Here is an 18,438-nt window from a genome sequence, read left to right as displayed (position 1 = left end):
GCGGCTCTGTGGATGTCTTCAGCACAGATTGCCTTCACGTGCTGTCTGCTACGGGTTCCAGATGATACTCCCTCAGTCCCAGGCCTTGTTTTTCCCTCTGAACTCAATGACTTCTCTGAGCGCGTCCTATTATTATTATCGTCACAGTAATTAAGGCATTATTTGGGACACAATGTTGCTCCAATGGCCCAAGGTCTGTTTGGGAAAGGCATTCTTCTTCATTCAGAGCATTTATTTACCTACATTACATCGTTCCAAGTTTCCCCTAATGGTTATCCCCCCTCTCAGGAGGCCTCTCTCAGCCCACAGTCTGTGCCAGGTCAGGGGAGAGCAGTGAGGGAAAACGGGATACAGCTGTGCTATAGCGGTGGCTAAAGATTTAGATGTAAACACAGCATAACCTAACTGAAGCTTATGTTATATTTGTTTTAACGTTATTGATCCGTATTTATACAAGGAGAGCCCAATGAGAGCACTCAGACTCCCCCTTTCCCGAGTGCCCTGTTGAAATACAGAAAAATACAAACAAAAATCAAACAAAACATCAAACATTAAAAACAGGTGCAGGTGTGAGTGTAAGTGTTTATCACCAGATTATTAAATTGCATTTGTGGCACCAAAGTATCCAGTTTTGCAAGTCCTTGAAATATATTGAATTTTTGTACGCAAAACAGACAAAGCCCTTTTTTCATCTCATTTCTGGTGCGACCAGTCCTTAGACAATCATGTTATCTTGTATTAAAAGTTCCCGTATCAACGCTCAACAAACAAGTGCGATATTGACTCAGTCTATCGTCATAGTCTCTTATGAATACGTTTTATACAGTGTTGTTCTCTTCTGACAGACAACGATGGCCAACCTGCTTTTTCATAGAGTGACCAGTGATGGGTTTTAAATTCATCACCTGTTATGAAACAAAGGGCTGAGTGAAAAAGTGTATCTAAAGATTTCAAAGTACAGGCTGAAGTCTGCATGTGTATTATATCTCCATAATCCAGTACAGAAAGTAATTCAATGGGACACAAGATTTGTTTCTATATAAAATGTTAATTTTGATGTTAAACTGTCTTTCATTTCTTGGATTATATTTGTAACCCTTTATAATAACTAAATCTTCATTACAAGACTTTATAATGAACAAATCATTATTAAGAATGAAACTTTAGAAATATCCTAAAATTAAACAATTTACTAAGCCTGTTTCATTCTTAATACACTATTGTTAAAATTAATGAAGTATTTGTCATGCTGTATCGATGCTTAGTAAGGTATAGTTTGATAAAATGTTGCTCTTTCTTTTTTAATAAAATTTTCTCAGTCACAGCAGCCATTTTAAAGTTGATCATTTGGTCATCACATCATGATAAACTGATCATTATAGTGAATCATTATACAATGTCCAGGGTTGTCAATGGACCAACATTGTCTCAAGAACTTTCACCTTTGGTTTGTTTTGCAGGGCGTGGCTGGTGCGTTTATTGGACACTAACACTTTGCATCTTGCCTTCAGATGGGCGTCATTCAGGTAAAAACAGAAATGACTTAGCTTATTAGGCATTCCTGTCAAATCCTGAGGAAACAATATGCTTTTTAGTATAAATGATACATCTACAAGACAAATACAATCAAATAAAGATTGATACAGATTTGATGATTTGAATCTTGGGGTTTCTTTGACGTTGGAAAGTTGTGATGTCACAAGTGGGTTTTTCTTGGCGGCTGAAGCCAGAGAGAAATGTGACATTTGGAGAGTAGTTTACTTTGGTCTAGAGCCCAGTCTTTAACTTCAAACTGTCCCAGGACCATTTCTTCCACACACAGCTGTTAAACATTGTATCAGTGGGAGATACAGTTACACAGCAAATACTTCTCATGAAAAAGATGAGAGCTAATTCACCCTTTGTCCTTGTCAGAAATTCACAGGTGTAGAGTAACAAGTGCAGCAATTAAACCTACAAACCGCAAACTGATCAAAAACAGAGACGCTTTTGAGACTTTCATTGAATCACAGCTGTGTTGACAGTGTACACATCCAAGCTTTTATTTCGTAGAAAGCAACAAAGAGCCATTTTGAAACAGTATTTTGAGCTAATGGACCGCACTAGAATCTACAGACAGGCCAGACGGCATGTTTTGAGTGAGTGAGAGTCTAGATTTGGTTTGGGTTGAAAAATATTTACTGAAGTGCTGTAAGAATTAGAAAGAAAGCACAAAAGAGGATGGTGAAGCATTTCAGTAGATTAGAACATAGTACAATATGCAACAAAGCACTACTGAACAATAATACAACTGCACATTGCAACACTTGCTAATGCAGTTGTATTGTATAAATGTTAGTGAATTTTAGTTGTTTAAGTAAAAGTAACATTCTTCCTTGATATTTACTCCATTAAAAATCTTTTGCATGGTCTTAAAAAAAAGTACTTTCTTCTTTAAAGGTCCAAGGTATATTACCCAGACTCTTGTGAGCTTTTAGCATTATGTTAGAATGTTGCTACTTCATTAAAAACATATCTGGAGTTATTATTAGTCTGTCTACATCTCCAAAACTCAGCATGCTCTGTTCCACCTTGTGATGTCATCTAGTGGTAGTTTTCAAGTTAACAACCACCTTCTACTTTTTGTTGAGTTAAGATGGGCAGTTCTAGGGCTGAAATGATCCAAATGATTCTAGTAAAGTGGATCACTTCCTGTATCACCACATGACATCACAAGGTGCAACAGAGTGTTTTCTCCTTGAGACAAGAACTCATCTTAAATGAAACAATACACAACCTCTGGTATGTTTTAATGAGGAAACAACATTATGACCTAGATCAGAAAATAGCTTAATATGTGCCTTTTAATTTCAACATTGTGGAGTGAACTAGATGGTGAACAAGATAGTTCAATTCCATATGCTTAAAAGTGTGTGCCCAAACAGTTTAAAAACAAACAAGATGGCGGCAGTGCAAACAAATGAAAGGGCTTTTCCTGTAACGCTATTTAAAGTGTGGGAAAAACGTGTCTCGACAGTGTGGGGCAGTTTCTCCAGGAATAAGCACTTTGGCGCTTCTATTTTTGACATGTTACATTCCTTTGCCCCCAGATATTCTCACCCATCTATAAGACATTTACAACCAACTTTGATGCTCGGGCCTTGTAAGACTGGACTGAGACACGCACACACATTTCTCAAAAGGTTCAGAAGTTAAACCAGGGAGACACAGACACAAGTCCACCCGGGCCTCCAACATAGAGCTGATGTGATGTATTTTCCTGACAGCAGGTAACAAAAACTATCACCTGGGGATGAGGAGCAGCCTGCCAAACCAGAATAAGTCTGACCAGATACTGACGGAGTTGTAATGTGTGGAGAAAGAGGCGTTACTCTGGCCTGCACAGACTGGGGGAGGTTTGGAGGTCTCATTGTCAAGATATGCAAGCAAATTCAGTGTTTATTCCATGTTTCTTTTTGCTTTTTGGCTTCATTGCATTGTTTTTTTGTCAAAGGTTGCTACAACAAATCGGTAGTGGTGTTTTTCCTTTGGAGGGTGAAGTGTCTTGCTCAATAACAGCAACAAGTGAGTTTAGTTATGTATTGCTGTCAGTGGCATGATCAACAATAAAACTATAGCTATAGGGTGGATGATAGTAGCTCATCTGGTAGAGCGTTTGCCCACTGATCTGAAGGTTGGTGGTTTAAATCCTGCTCTTGACATAAACATCGTCAGTAGAGCAGGTTGGCGGTGCGATTCCAGCTCCCACAGACACTTAACCCACCTTGTACTTAGTGTCTGCATACGCTGGTGTACGAATGCGTGCGTGAATGGGTGAGCGGTTCCTTGATGTAAAGCGCTTTGAGTGACTTGAAGGTGGAAAAGCGCTATATAAAAATGTGACCTTTTACCATAAGCTTGAATGCAGTTAGGATTGTCTATTGTGCACAAAATTTATGTGTTTGTAATAAAGAAAAGGGATGGGATGAGGCACAAATCTCACAAGACAAACACATCCAAATTAGAAAAAAAAGATTTAATACCTGCCCACATTGATTTAATAATGATAATAATGATAATAATAATAATACATAACACTTGTATAGCGCTTTTCATGACATTCAAAGGCGCTTCAGACAGTTCCAGAAAAACAGGACAAAACACAAATGAAAGAAGCAGATAAAAAGGAGATTATGCTGCTTTCCGAAACAGTCTAATGTAAAACTGGTTGCAGATTGATGACAAAAAACAACTAATGACAAACAGCGAAAACAAACGTAATTGATATTCACTGGGACGAGAAATCTGATTCCCATACTTACGAAATAATGTGTGACAAAGTAATCAACTTAACCTTTACGGCCTTTTAATCCATGTCAGTGTAACAAAGATTGGTGCGGGTTTTGAAATGTGCCCTTATCCCTAGGCCCCAGTGTGAACCAAGCGTGAGAATGAGCAATACTGAGCCAAAGTGGAGGACTCCAGGCCACAGTGGTGACATCTGGAGAACTGCACCATTTATCCTCTCAAGAATATGCAAATGACGTACTTATGATTATTTTTATTTCAGCTTTTCTTTCTCCATCCTATTAGTGCAGCGTGGAGCAGGAACCTCTGTGACACTGGTGAACTTCTGTCATCACAAGCGATGGAGCAGAATCAAAAGCTAGTATATTTTTATTAGCAATGTTTCACTAGCAAGGCTTATAGTTTAAAATTGAGCTGGAGGGTAGATCAGAACTCTATGGTGGAACTGGCTGTTTTGATGACCTCGTTTATGGTTAATATCTCTGTAAATTCTGGGCCTATCCACATAAAACAACTGGCACAAAGTTTAACGTCTTCTCTGTTGGGATAAATAAACAAAAGTGTAATGATTTTTTCCACAGTATCTTTAGAAAGTGGTGCCATTATTCAACCCCGTGAAGTGATTGTTGTCAGTTGAAAGGACTTTAAAACATAACATTTGTACAGAGCGTTTGTGGACCCATTCCCTAGCAAATAATTATGGGGTTCGCCATTAGTGGATCAGATGTTTGTATATTTCTTTCAAAAACAGTGAATTTCCCGTTGAGTTATAAAGGCCCTTGTCCTCCATCTGACATTAAATCATTCTAAATCAGTTCTACAAAATGAATGCAACCTGTTGGATATTCCCTTGTATTTCACCATGTTCACTGTGATTTGTGACACACACAGCTCTAATAATAAGAAATCCAGCCAGCATTCAGTGTCACACAACCCTCTTGCGTACTTCTTATTCAATTTCCCACCGCAGCATGACGTAAAGTGAGTAACCATCTATCCATCATTACTCTGAAGTTACATTTGTTATGGTTTTGTTTGGGTTGGACGTCCCTTATCACTGTTGCTCTCTCGTTCCTTGGCAGTGACTGAGAGAGGTGCTGGTAGTTCCCGTCATGGACTCTGTGTCTTGTGTTACAGTAGCCTCGTTGTAATTTAGGTCTTGTTTGTAGAGATTTGATAAGACCAGCCAAAAGAGCTCAGATTTATGGAGCATTCATGTTGTGCCAGAATAACTAGACAAGGATCATGGTTTGTCCCCTTATATTATGTGAAGGGGAAATGGTGACCCGGTGCTTGGTTCTATGCCCACCCACCACAAACCTCATTCAAGTGTACGCTGTCATTGTGTCCTTGAGCAAGACACTTTACAAACGGTCACTGTGGTGCACTTTAACTCTAGGGATCATGGGTTTGTCTTACAGAGACTAGAGAACTGGGTGAGCATCACTGGTACTGCCCAAAACTGGTTCAAGACCAACCTAGAAGACAGGAAGTACTTTGTTGAAATTGGAAACCATGTCTCAGATCATTTGGCACTGACATGTGGGGTGCCCCAGGGGTCAATCCTGGGACCCCGGTTGTTCAATCTCTACATGCTGCCGTTAGACCATTTAATACGCAGCAATATGTACGTTATGTCCTACCACAACTCTACAGATGACACTTAGACCTATGTCTCACTGGCAGCAGGTGAATATGGACCAGTGGATTCACTCTGTCACTGCATCCAACAGATCAGTGTGTGGATGCAAAACAACTTTCTCCAGCTAAACTCAGACAAGACTGAAATCATGGTCTTTGGCCCACAGAAACAAAGAGAAAGTGTCAGTAGTTACCTCCAGTTTCTCTCTCTAAAACCTTCAAATCAGGCAAGAAATCTAGGGTAATAATAGACTCAGGCTTGAACTTTAACAACCACATCAAATCAGTAACATCTGCAGCTTTTTACTATCTAAAACACTGCAAAAAATCAAAGGTATACTGTTTAAACCAGACTTGGAGAGACTTATCCATGTGTTTGTGTCCAGTAGGTTAAACTACGGCCTGATATAGTACTGGTAGTATTTGTAGTACTAGATTTCACCATTCCTCCATTCACGTGTTTGGCTCAGAACAGACGGTGCTGTGGCAGGTGGCTCCCTCGTAATCATTTACTGCACAGTTCGTCTAGTTCAGGCCAAACAAACCAGGCTTAACAAGGCAAATACTGAGAGGTCAACATTGCTGCCTTTTCATTGTACAAAGAAGGGTTAGGGAGGGTGAGACAAGTTTTAAACCGATATAGCCGAACGCTGGTTAACGCTGTCTGATAAATGTATTTTATATTCCGAGTAGATGCAACCAGTGGCATATGAACTGAACCAAAAAGTAATGAAGATTGTGTTGGTTCAAAGCCTGTATAAAGCTAAAGGCACTAATGGTGATTTAGTAGATTTGAGCTCCTCCTGTATTGTAATAAATCTTTACCTTTCCATGCACACTTGAACTTGACATCTCTACGCGTGAGCCGCACTGTCGTACACTGCGTGCTTTAACTGACACTGCATTGACTAAATATATTAGTGGATATGATATGCCAATTGGTTTCCCAGCCACATGACAAAACATCTCCAAGTTTATCACAAATCTGAAAAGCTTAGACAGGTTTCTACAAGAGACATCCAAGGGTCGTTATTATTTTTACGTCAATGTTGCCTAACTTCAAACCGCTCATATTTAAACCCCGCTATTAATCTGAGCAGCATGTTCAGATTTGGAATTATAGTGAAAAGTACAGAGATATAAGCAAATGTCCTTTCAGTTCAAATGAATCTTTAGCCGTGCGTAAACAAAATATCATCGGTAACTGTTTTTGACAAACTGTGAGATTCTATTCGACAGGGTTCACATTTGGACATTTGGGTCAGAACTAAGTAGACGTATACTGCAAGTGTAATACTACTCTTTTTGGTTATTTTGATGTTAAAGTGGCGCAATTTCAGATAATGACATTGAGAGATAAAGCTAACATGTTTTCCCAACCATAAGGGGTCAGTAATAAAGTACAGTTTCTGATGTGTAGTATCACAGTTGTAATTCCCTCCTTGACTTGCCTTGATAAAGATCTGTATACTAACTTCTACAGTAGATTGTTTTGTTATAGTATTACTGATCTAAACACAGTTACTTTATTCATCTTGGCCCATGCATTTGTGTAGTGATGATAGCAGCACCAGTTGTTCTTTACATACCCTCCTGAGAAGTTTAAACAGCTCTGGGTTTCCCCCCAAAGCCGCCTCGCTCACTGTGACAGAAATTGCTTGTTATCGACCAGGAAATTTGTCTGGGTCTGGCTAAGCCCACAGATTGGTCAGCCCTGGGCCAAAACAAATCCCACCAGCTGCTGCATTCTGCTTGGGTTTTTACAACGCAGAGGACAGTGTCTGAGTATCTGCGCATCCATTGGCCAACATACATTTCCTGTCCCTGTTTCCTGCTCAGTGTCTAAGTGCCATAGAGACCTACAAAAAGACAGTTTGGCTGCACAAGTGGACATGTTCATAAACCGTTAAAGGGGCACTCTGTAAGTTTTTTAGTGGAGGGTCTGCCACCTACTTTTTTTCATGGAGAACCTGTTGCTTTGACAAGAAAGTTCAATGGTACGACACTAAACGAGACATGCAGATGATACCTTCAGGCCAAGTTACAGGTCAGAGAGGCAGTATCAGTACACTTATAATTAAACACAGTAAGAAAGCAGGTTTATCAAGGTATTTTTGCTAATAAATACACCTGCAGTTGAACAAATGCAAGGTAAACACAGTATAATCCAGAAGAAGCAAGTAGCAGACTCTCCACCATGAAGTTACAAAGTACACCATTAAGAATCGCTTTCAATTATTTTCTTTCAAATGTGATTGATGGCCCACCTACCTCTGCTTTTGAAAGACGTGTAAAACATACCCATTTTCATTGCACTGAATCAAACTCCTACCTGTCAGTTTATGAGCAGAGACGTATCCAAAAACGACAACGAAAGAACTTATGATGATTTCCCAGGCAGATGTGAAATGCTGGCTTCCTTTTCATTCAGCCAAAATATCCACAACTGTCCTTTAACTTCACCCGGTTGTTATGACTAAGGTAGCTACACCCTGTACCACACACACACATGTACCCACACAGACGCACGCACACACATACACGTATATTTTAGCGTTTTACACTGTCAGCGGAGGTTTAAATGCTGTTTTTTTTCCTGCCTCTCACTGTGTACGCCACTTCATTAGCATAGGTCTTGAGGCTAGACATTCTGCTTTGTCTTAACTTTCTTTGATCCAAAATAGCATCCACACTACTTTTTTTTGCAAAGAATTCGGGCTGCGAGAAGTTGAAGCTTGGTTTAATCTTTCGTCTTTGCTGTGCCTACATTTGTCTGGTGCTCTTTGGGAGTCATTCCAGGACTCGGCCTAGTTTCAGGTTAGCCGAGTTCAGCCACGGTCTGTTGGTCTGTTTTACTTTTGCTAACACTGTGAGATTGGAGTCCAGAGTGCTGCAGTGCCGTCCCATTCAAATGAGTGTGAAATGAAACTTTGACATAGATAAAGCAGAGGTATCTGTATTTACAGCTCATCTCCATCTCAGGGTTTACCACATATTTATACTGTAGTAACAAAACTGGTTACCGTAGTTTTATTTTGTGGTCCAAGTTATGTTTATCACAGCTTTATATGGTATCTACGCAAGTTCAGATGAGCGTGACTGACAGGCTGACGAGCAGGGAAACACTGTATCAAAACAGTTTACATGTAAAAATGAAAGGACAAAAATAACACAGAGGATTTCTAAATCATGACCAATGAGCTTGTTTGTTTTCCATGGATCGCTGAAATAAACAAACCTGATTTCATAGTGTTTGGCCAGAGACGCGGCAGAGGGAGTGGTGACCAGACTGTCAGTCTTATACAGCACATTTCAGAGTGTAGCATCTATAAAAGCATTGTCAGTATTTAAAGTCCTATATTACGCAAAAATTGATTGTTGTGAGATATACGCCATGCTGTTACATCCTCAAAAACATGTGTTGTGTTTTGTTTCATTCATACATGTTTGAGTTACCCTGCATTATTATATCTCCAAAGATCAAAATGCTTTTCCTTTTACCATTTCTTTAGTACAGATTGGCAATTCCACGGGTGAAATCATCCAAATGATTCTGGTGAAGGTGTAAGGAGTTTAAAAACACAGTGGAGCACATCCTGTATTCTTATATCACATGTTGTTTTCAGTTTGAGAGAAGAGCACAGCCTAAATATGCAGGGTTTGTGTGAATCAAACAAAACACAGCTCCAGATTGTTTGTGATGAGAAAACAACTTAATAATATAGACTAGAAAATTGCATAATATGTGCCCTTTAACTACAAGCGTACGTTTTTTAATTGTTTGGATTGGCCAAAAGGTGTGACACACTGGGTACTTTAAGCTATGACCATTGCCAATGTCAAACAAAGCTTTATATGACCTCACCTTTGTTTAATACACTGATAGAAACAAATGTCATCCTGTAACTGGTCCAACTGTCTTCACATTCAAGCAGGTGCATTTCTTTCCCTTCCTCAAACTCTATGCCTCTTGTGAAATTCATTGCAACCGATGTGTGGTTTGTACAAAGTTAAGTGCACAGTATCGAATGACACCTCGCTGTGCATTTCCACTTCCCCAGTGCCAGTAGCCCAGTCTGTGAACTCATGCTCTCTCCAAATTGTAAGAAATAATGAATGACATAAACAGTAAGAACATTAGCAGGTGCTTTTGGAAACCGAAGGTATTCCTATGTCAGCTACCATTGCCGTTTTTGTGGTTATTATCTGGCTCCATTCTGGCAACTTCTAGAGCAAAGAATGATTCTTTGGAGTAGACTTTAGCTGTCACCGCATCATGTGTGTGAATGCAGGTGTTGGAAAACTGCATGGGAAAACGTTTTCTTTTTGGATGGAAATCCTGGTGGTGCTGGTGATGTGTGTGCCTAATAAATTATGTAATGCTAACTTCTCTTCAGATAATACCTTTGTCCTCTAACAATGGAGCTTTGCTATATATAAAAAGATTGTGGGTGAGATTTCCAAGCTTGTAGATGCAACCTCTTGATAAATCTGTTTAGTTAGACTTTTAGCAGCTGCTAGACACCATAATATTTACAAATTAATTTGTACAATGTATATTAAAATATCAAATAGCAGTATATTAGCTTCAAAAAGCAAAATAAGAGAGCCAAGTGGGGGAGCTACTGTTAGAAAGCATGTAGAAATAGTAAAATTTAAGCCTCTTATAAAAGTGACTTTTTTACTGGCAAATATGTGCCTTATTACTATCAGGCCTTTTATGAACACTGCTTTATATCCACGTCAGAGCCCTTTCCAGATTGTTACCAAAAAGTCTTATTTAAACAGAGATCCTCGCATGAGTCGCTCCAATGGAGCAAAATCCTGGAATGAGCTGCTGCCAGTGTGTGATGCCAAGCTAAATGTGCATTCAGAGCCATCCAAGTGCCATCTATGTGGGACTGCACAAGCTGCAGACGGCTGTTTTAACTGGAAGCCTTCAACACATTTGCCTTAGATCTTCTCCAGTTGGACCCAGAGCTACACTGCATGTGAAATGGATTATTTGTGTTATTCCTGCACAAATTATGAGACACTGCTGTCAGGTTTAGATTGGGATAGTGCAGCCAGTATTAATTGGTAATATGTAGTATTTGAGTTGATTTTTTCCAAATTATTACTGAATGTAAATAATTAGTGTGAGTTGATATCTGGTTATGGTTCAGTGCATGTCATATTTGGCATTATTTCAACTTTTAACTATAGCTGATGCTCTGAATATCATCTTTTCTTATAATTTAAAACATTTCATTGGAAGCAGCTCATTCATTCACTGAAAATGTACTGTGTCCTGCCCAATTTTGGTCACCGTTCATTTGTAAATCTACAAACAGTGTAGACACAAAAGTTCCTTTAAAACTTTATCCCAGTCTATAAATATGAAAACATATGACAGAATTACAAACTGACAGGGCCATTTTGATCCTAAAATAGACATTCAAATACAAAGTAATTACCTTTTTGGGAAATATAAATGCACTACACTATAAAACACATTGAGGTAATTTGTATTACTGTATCATGTTTATACAAGCGGGAAGTTTCTGCCTTTACTGGGCTCTTGACAAATTAAGGATGCTGTAAAAATGTGGGAAGAGGATGTGTCACAAATGGCAATTTATGTGATTTATGTTTGAAACATAATCATTATTTTACATGAAGTAAGATGAAAACTACAGTTCTCAGTCCTGAATTAAGGCATAACAACAAGCGGTGTTGTAGAATCTAGAAGCATTGGACTGATATTCGTGCATTATTATCAACTGAAAGTCTATGCTAACATTCATGCTAAACTGCCTTCAAAATGAGCACCTTCTGGTCAGTCCACAGCTACACACATGCTACTGTACGGCCCTGACCTTTCTCTTCTCTGCACTTCATCCTTGAGTCTATAAGCCTTGTGTTGAAGTCATCTCTCCTCAGCGTGTGCAGTGTTACAGAGGTGACCCGTGTCATCAGGAGCAGGCCTTAGGAAACACATTCTTGGAAGTTAAACATATGGGCTGGAAAAGCAGTGGGTGGTAGTGACGTAAAACAAGCTCAAAGAGTACACTATTAAGACCCTCAACAACAACATGCCCCTCCTCTCTGCTTCCTCCATCATGACAACCTCGGTATCACCACAAAACATGTGCTCAAATAATAGAATAGCGCTGCTTTTCCTATGTAGTCCAAAGTTAGCATTGGATCATTCATTGCTTGAGCTCCTGACTTTCAAGACTCATTGAAGCCCTTGCTGTGGATACCATTTTGAGAAATTAAAGCAATCATTGATGTTGGTGGTGCGATTCCAACTCCCACAGATGAATGCTTTTGTTGTGTGTAAAGTGCTTTGAGTGCCTTGAAGGTGGAAAAGCACTATATAAAACTGTTACCATTTACTATTGTGAGTTAGACATGGAGGAATTACTTTTGTCAAAGCAAGGATCTCCAATGATAATCTTGCACAGGGCCTCAACATAGCTCGAAAGGCCCCTGACCACCACCTTTAAACGTATTCCTGTTTCCCACATGACTCTACAGCTCTCTGATTAATCTGAACGCTGTTTTGTTATCAGCACTTGAGGTTGGTCCCTTTCCCAAACCTTGACCATTTGCTCTGGTACTGACGTAATCCAAAAGCCATTAGTATTGACATCTGCCTGGCACTGAGAATGGTCTAGTAAAAAAACATGACATAAGAATTCGCATGCACTCACACACACTGGCAAAGAGGAGTAAACAGCTCTGGGATTGCCGGGAAATCTCCTTTACTGCAACAGACTCCACAACCTTAAGTCCCCCATGACGCAAATGTGCTGATAGAAGATTTCTTTGTACTTTTCAAACATTTTAGCCTATTAAAATTTGTAATTAAACACGAACGCTAGAGCAATAGTCAGTGTGTTTATATGATACGACAATATTGTGGAGAGCCTGTAGGTTTATATTGAGATGAAAGGCAGGCCTCAATTATATGGTGGAATTTGCTTCACCTGACAAAATTATAATGTTTTGACCTAGTTTACAGTTACTGCGCTTATCCCATAGACTGTATATAGGAGCAAATTCGTAGCCGAGTTCCTTATTTAGTATTCTGACCACGAGTATCATAGCAATCAAAGAGTCAATCCGGAGCGAGGCTGTTAAAGGTAACGCCCCTTCCTGCCTGCACTTGTGGTTTTGCAGGCTGGCTTAGCAACGCTGTCAATCAAACCTGTTGCTAACGCTAGTGGGAGTGACCTTGTGAGGAAGGCGCATGATTTGTTTGTTATTAATTTTCATCTTTATACATTACAGCAGCATTCAGTTATGGAGAGAGTGGCAAAAATGAATTGGAGCCAGAGTCGATGGAGCCGGAACAAGCGCCCAAGCTCCCTTCCTATTTGGAACATGGCGGCTAGCATGTATATATATAAATAACATCATATACAACATTTATTATTTATTTCTGTCTGGTTATTTCTTTCAAAAAATGTGAAAAGCCCCATCAGTCCTTAATCAGTCCTTAATATTACAGCATTTAGTTTTTCAAATGTTCCAAACAGAACCTGACTCCTAAGTAAAACTGCAGTTATATTTAAGCTTCAAAAATGTTTCTGGGTGTCCTAGTTTAAACTGTCAGACAGATTTAACAATGGGGCTGTGGATAGTGTTGTATTTGTAACGCCCTAATCCATTGACTGCGCCGCTTGGGCATAAATCTAATAGAAATACAGTTATCCGCAATAATAAACAATTGAAAATATAATCAAATATCAGTTACCCACATTTGGGGCCATTTAAAGAAAACACAGACTAATTGCTTGATACTCAATCCCTATCTCACCTCATTTTACCTCTTGGATAATAATTTTCCACTTGATTTGGTATGGATTACACCTCTAGGACGGATATAGCTATGTTTTTACACATTTTCCCCATGGTTTATCAGGACACAAAGGGAGTTTTGTGAGGACACAGTAGCCATAGTTGAGGCTGGAGCGGGATGGTAAAGTATAGAGCTGTTGCAACAAGAATATCTGTATCTGAATATATGCATGACTGAGTTTAAAAGAGAACAGGGCCACAATGAGTCACGGATCCACCCTTCCCTTTCTCTTGTGTCATGTAAGTACCCAGAACATGCACCATAGGTAAAATCCTACTGCTAAGGTAGTCCTGAGCAAGCCTAGCAACAAGATCACGGAGATGGGTTTCTGAATACAGCACTGGATTGGAAACGCCCCAGCAGCATTGAAGGTAAGGTCAAATGCAAAGGACAAAAAAAGAGTAAAAAAGGGTACATTTTGCTTTCATGAGTGTTGGTGATTTTGTTTTTTAGGTGCCTTCCTCAAAATTGTATTGTTATTGATTTGAACAATATAGCTTGAGACTGAACATCAGCTACGTTTCCATATGTGAAAATGTTAATCTTATCACTATAGAGTTATAATAGTTGTGAATGAACACTTAAGTATAGCATATGGAAAGGCTAACTGGAAATTGTCTGAGATGTGATGACACAATCCCGATCTCTATGACCCTGGAATCATAACATCTTTATTTTCAGTATTTCTGCATCATTTAGCAACAGAGCTTGTACTCAAATGAGCAAACCTGATCAGTTATGATTTGTGTCTGCATCACATTAGCGCTCAAACGGCCCTGCTCATTGCTTCAGGCCCATCGCCGCAGCATCACGTCACCTCTGTATTGTTACCGAAGGCCAGTATAATCTTCCATCACTTCTATCTGCCGTTCGTTATTGGACACAGAAATCCCACTGCAGCACACACGCTAAACATCAGCTCGATCGTGGATTTCATCGATGATTAGAACCTACAGATGTGCACAAGCATGCCCAATTTCTCCCAATAAACAATGAAACTATTATCTTCATTACAGTTTGTACAGGATATACAGACAACCCCAAGTTGAGCAACACAAGCAGATGGTTTGGAAACAGAGGAGGTGTATCGTGTTCCTTGGTGACGGCAAGTGAATGAAGGGGTTAAATCGTCACTGGTAGAGATGGCTGTTGTAAATGAGCAGGAAGTCGCACTTTCTTCACCTGTACCTGTCACAATCAGAAGTCCAAGTGAGAACATTACAGTACAGGTTTGAGAGCAGTGCAGTGTTTGTTAGGACAGTGCTGCCATCCAGGATTGGAGTGATCGCACCAAACCTCCAAAAGCATAAAGCACCTGAGTTAGAGGTTCTCTCTGTGGCCTGAGCGCCATGGTGATAAAAACAAATGTAAATAATGACAAAGTATCACTCACACAAGACACAAGGCTCTCAGCTTTTATAGGACACATTATAATTGCTGTCTTAAAACGGAGAGGTTCAAGGCTGAGGTGCAGCACAATGCTAAATTATCACATTTTTATATAGGGCCTTTCTACCTTCAAAGTGCTTTATATCAAGGAAACACTCACCCAAAAATACACCAATGTATGCAGACATTCAGAGCAATGGGTGTTAAGTACTTTGCCCAAGGACACAACAATAGTACTCATCTGTGGGAGCTTGATTCGAACCGCCAACCTTCGGATCAGTGGACAAACTTTATCAACTGAGCAACTGTTAATACTAAACTTGTTTTGTCTTTGAGCAAGATACCCATATTGCTTGTGTAAATGTGCTTTGTGAGTGGAGATGTTTGTGTGACTCTGCAGCGGACTATCTTACTACACAGAGATATTTTAGTTCAGGAGTAAATGCTTTTATCATTAAGTCCCACTGATTATCACGTCAGCAAAGTCAGCTAATTCAACTTCTGTTTTTATGAATGGGACAGTCTTAATGAAAATACATCAGACGTATGATGAATTGTAGCCATTAGTTGATTTACTGGACACAGGATGGGTGACGTGAAGTGTCTTGCATATTCACTGGTCATATAGGGTTTTGAACCACTGACCTTGAGGTTGGGCAGACGAGCACTCTGACCCCTGAGCTACTGTCGCCTTGTGTTACTTGTCATTAGGCAGTTTTGATTTAATGGTTCGTCATATCATATTTCTTTAAATACGACCAAGACTCAGGTCCACCCCAGACACCTCTTCAAGAAGCCATCTTGAAAATAGCATGTTGGTTTGTAACACAGATGTGGAATTTGTGACACACAGACGAAATTATTTCAGCTTTGACCCGACTATGTCAATAGCTGGAGCTTTGAAGACGTGACAGGACAAGGCGTTTAAAATTATTCCAGCAGCTCTGTGTCTGATTGTAATAAATCAGGGAACATGCCCACGAGGAATCTAGTCCCATGTTACCACACGCGTCCAAATGAGCAGAGCGACGATAAGGGCCATTTGTCACTTTTTGGAGGAAAAAACAAACATTGTGATTTGACTAGGCTATAAGCAATGCAAATACTTCAACAATAATACAAATAAATCAAATCAACAATAGGGAAAAGAGGGAAAAGAAAGAAATTAAAATGAAATGAAAAAGACATATATTTGTCACCTTGAGTTAAAGCAACATGAGCATCCACACTGCTATATAGAAAAAAATATTGAATGTGTTTTGTGATTAAACTTGGGCTGATTGAATAGAAATTTAAGCATTTGCGTTTTAAGCAAATGACAGATATATTGACCTGAGGAGGTAGAATGTTATTGTCATGGTAAATAGTCAATAATCACATTTTTATATAGTGCTTTTCCACCTTCAAAGCCCTCAAAATTCTTTACATCAAGAAACCCAGGGGTGTCAGACTGGGGGGGGGATAAAGGGTACTGTTTACTCAGGGCCCAGTCCAGAGAGAGACCCCTCACAAAGTCTGTAATGCGCATTTTTCTTTAGGCAACGTGTAATGAAGGCCCAACAAGATGATCTGGACCCAGAATTTGGTGCTGCACCGCTGAAGGAACCACTCACCCACCCACATACACATTCATACACCTGTTTACGCAGACACTGGAGCCGAGGTGGGTTATGTGTCTTACCCAAGGACACAACGACTGTATTCATCTGTGGGAGAATTTACAATCATATTTTTCTACCACACCTTAAATGATCTTTTCCTCAGATGATTCGAGATGAAATCATTGGTCTCACGCATAACTCTTGCTTTTGATTCTCCTGGCAATTACAATTTATGACAAAACGCTACTACTGTTACCGTCATGCTCCATATGGTCTATTTTTAATTACCAAACAAGCCAAATCATTAACTGCAAAAGACAAAACGTACCTTTAAAAGTAAGTTATAGTCTGTGAAAATCAGAAAAGTAGCCCCACCAAAAACAGATGGAAAAGTGAACTTTCTTCCCTTAATGCATTTAAAGCAGACAATTCACTTTTTCTGGATGCCCTTAGCTTGGCCCTGCTGTGGTTAAGGGCCAAGAACTTCAAGTCCTACCAAAATGAGTGATTGATTGAAATTCTGTGAAGTGGTGTGTTTCCTTTCACCTTTTAAATGAATAATACAGTTATCCTACAATGAAGTTAGGCTGCGAAAAAATATGGTAAGTCTTAAGTGTAAAAATAATGGTTCAAAATTGATATGAAAACTCAATAGACAAGAGGGCTGTTTTCCATGCACAAATCTTTACAAAAAATACAAACTATCACAGGGATTTCAGCAAGTTTTCCTTAAGTCCTGTAGTGATTCCCAGTGCAAAATCCAGCACAGAGGGCACAAAGTTTACTGTTTCAAATATGTTGAACTCTTGTTTTTTAATTCTTCAAACGATTTAAAGCAACAATACGTAACTTTTCTTTTGGAGGGTCTGCCACCTACTTGTCTCCATGGAGATGTTATTGCTTTGACCACTCTCTAAAAAAATACCTTGAAAAACACACATGCGTACCAGCAGTGGAAGTAAAGTACTGTGCTTAAGTCAAGATTTTAGGTATCTGTATTTTACTTAAGTACATTTTAAATTGGATATGTTTTACCTCACTACTTTTGAGAGCAGGTATCTGTACTTTCTAGTCCACTACATCAAGAAAAAAATCGTTAGTCTATACGTTTCCACTATTGGAATGAAAAGTAAAAGTATTTTTTTAATTATTGTTTGAGACTTGCTGAAAAGGCTGAGGTTTTATTTTTCATAGCAGTTCATAGTTAGAACAAACAAAACTACACAAAGAAAAACAGCTTGGGAAAAAACTAAACAAAACAGTTGATTCCATTGTTTCTGCTGAACAAAATTCAGCACAAAATCTTTATCAAAATTACTACATTTGAAGCTTTAAAAGGCCTCAAAATATGCACAAAATGCTTTTACTTTTTACTCTTTAAGTACATTTGTAAATAGGTACTTTAATACTTTTACTTAAGTAGACTTTTCATGTGATACTTTTACTTTAGTTTTTTTTTTTTTTTTTCGCTCCAATATCTATACTTTTACTTAAGTAACAAATTTGAGTACTTCTTTCACCACTGATGCTACTGTGAGTGTGGTAGCCTTTCCACAGATCTAACTTTGCCTCATATATCACTTTCTTGGTATATCTTGAGGATAGACAAGTTTAATGCCATATTGTGGATCATTCCAGACGACATGCTGAGAAGCAGGTGATATAAGCCCC

The sequence above is a fragment of the Periophthalmus magnuspinnatus genome, chromosome 20 (assembly GCF_009829125.3).
Source record: "Periophthalmus magnuspinnatus isolate fPerMag1 chromosome 20, fPerMag1.2.pri, whole genome shotgun sequence".
NCBI classification, from domain to species: Eukaryota; Metazoa; Chordata; class Actinopteri; order Gobiiformes; family Gobiidae; genus Periophthalmus; species Periophthalmus magnuspinnatus.
Note: the sequence above shows the minus strand (reverse complement) of the source record.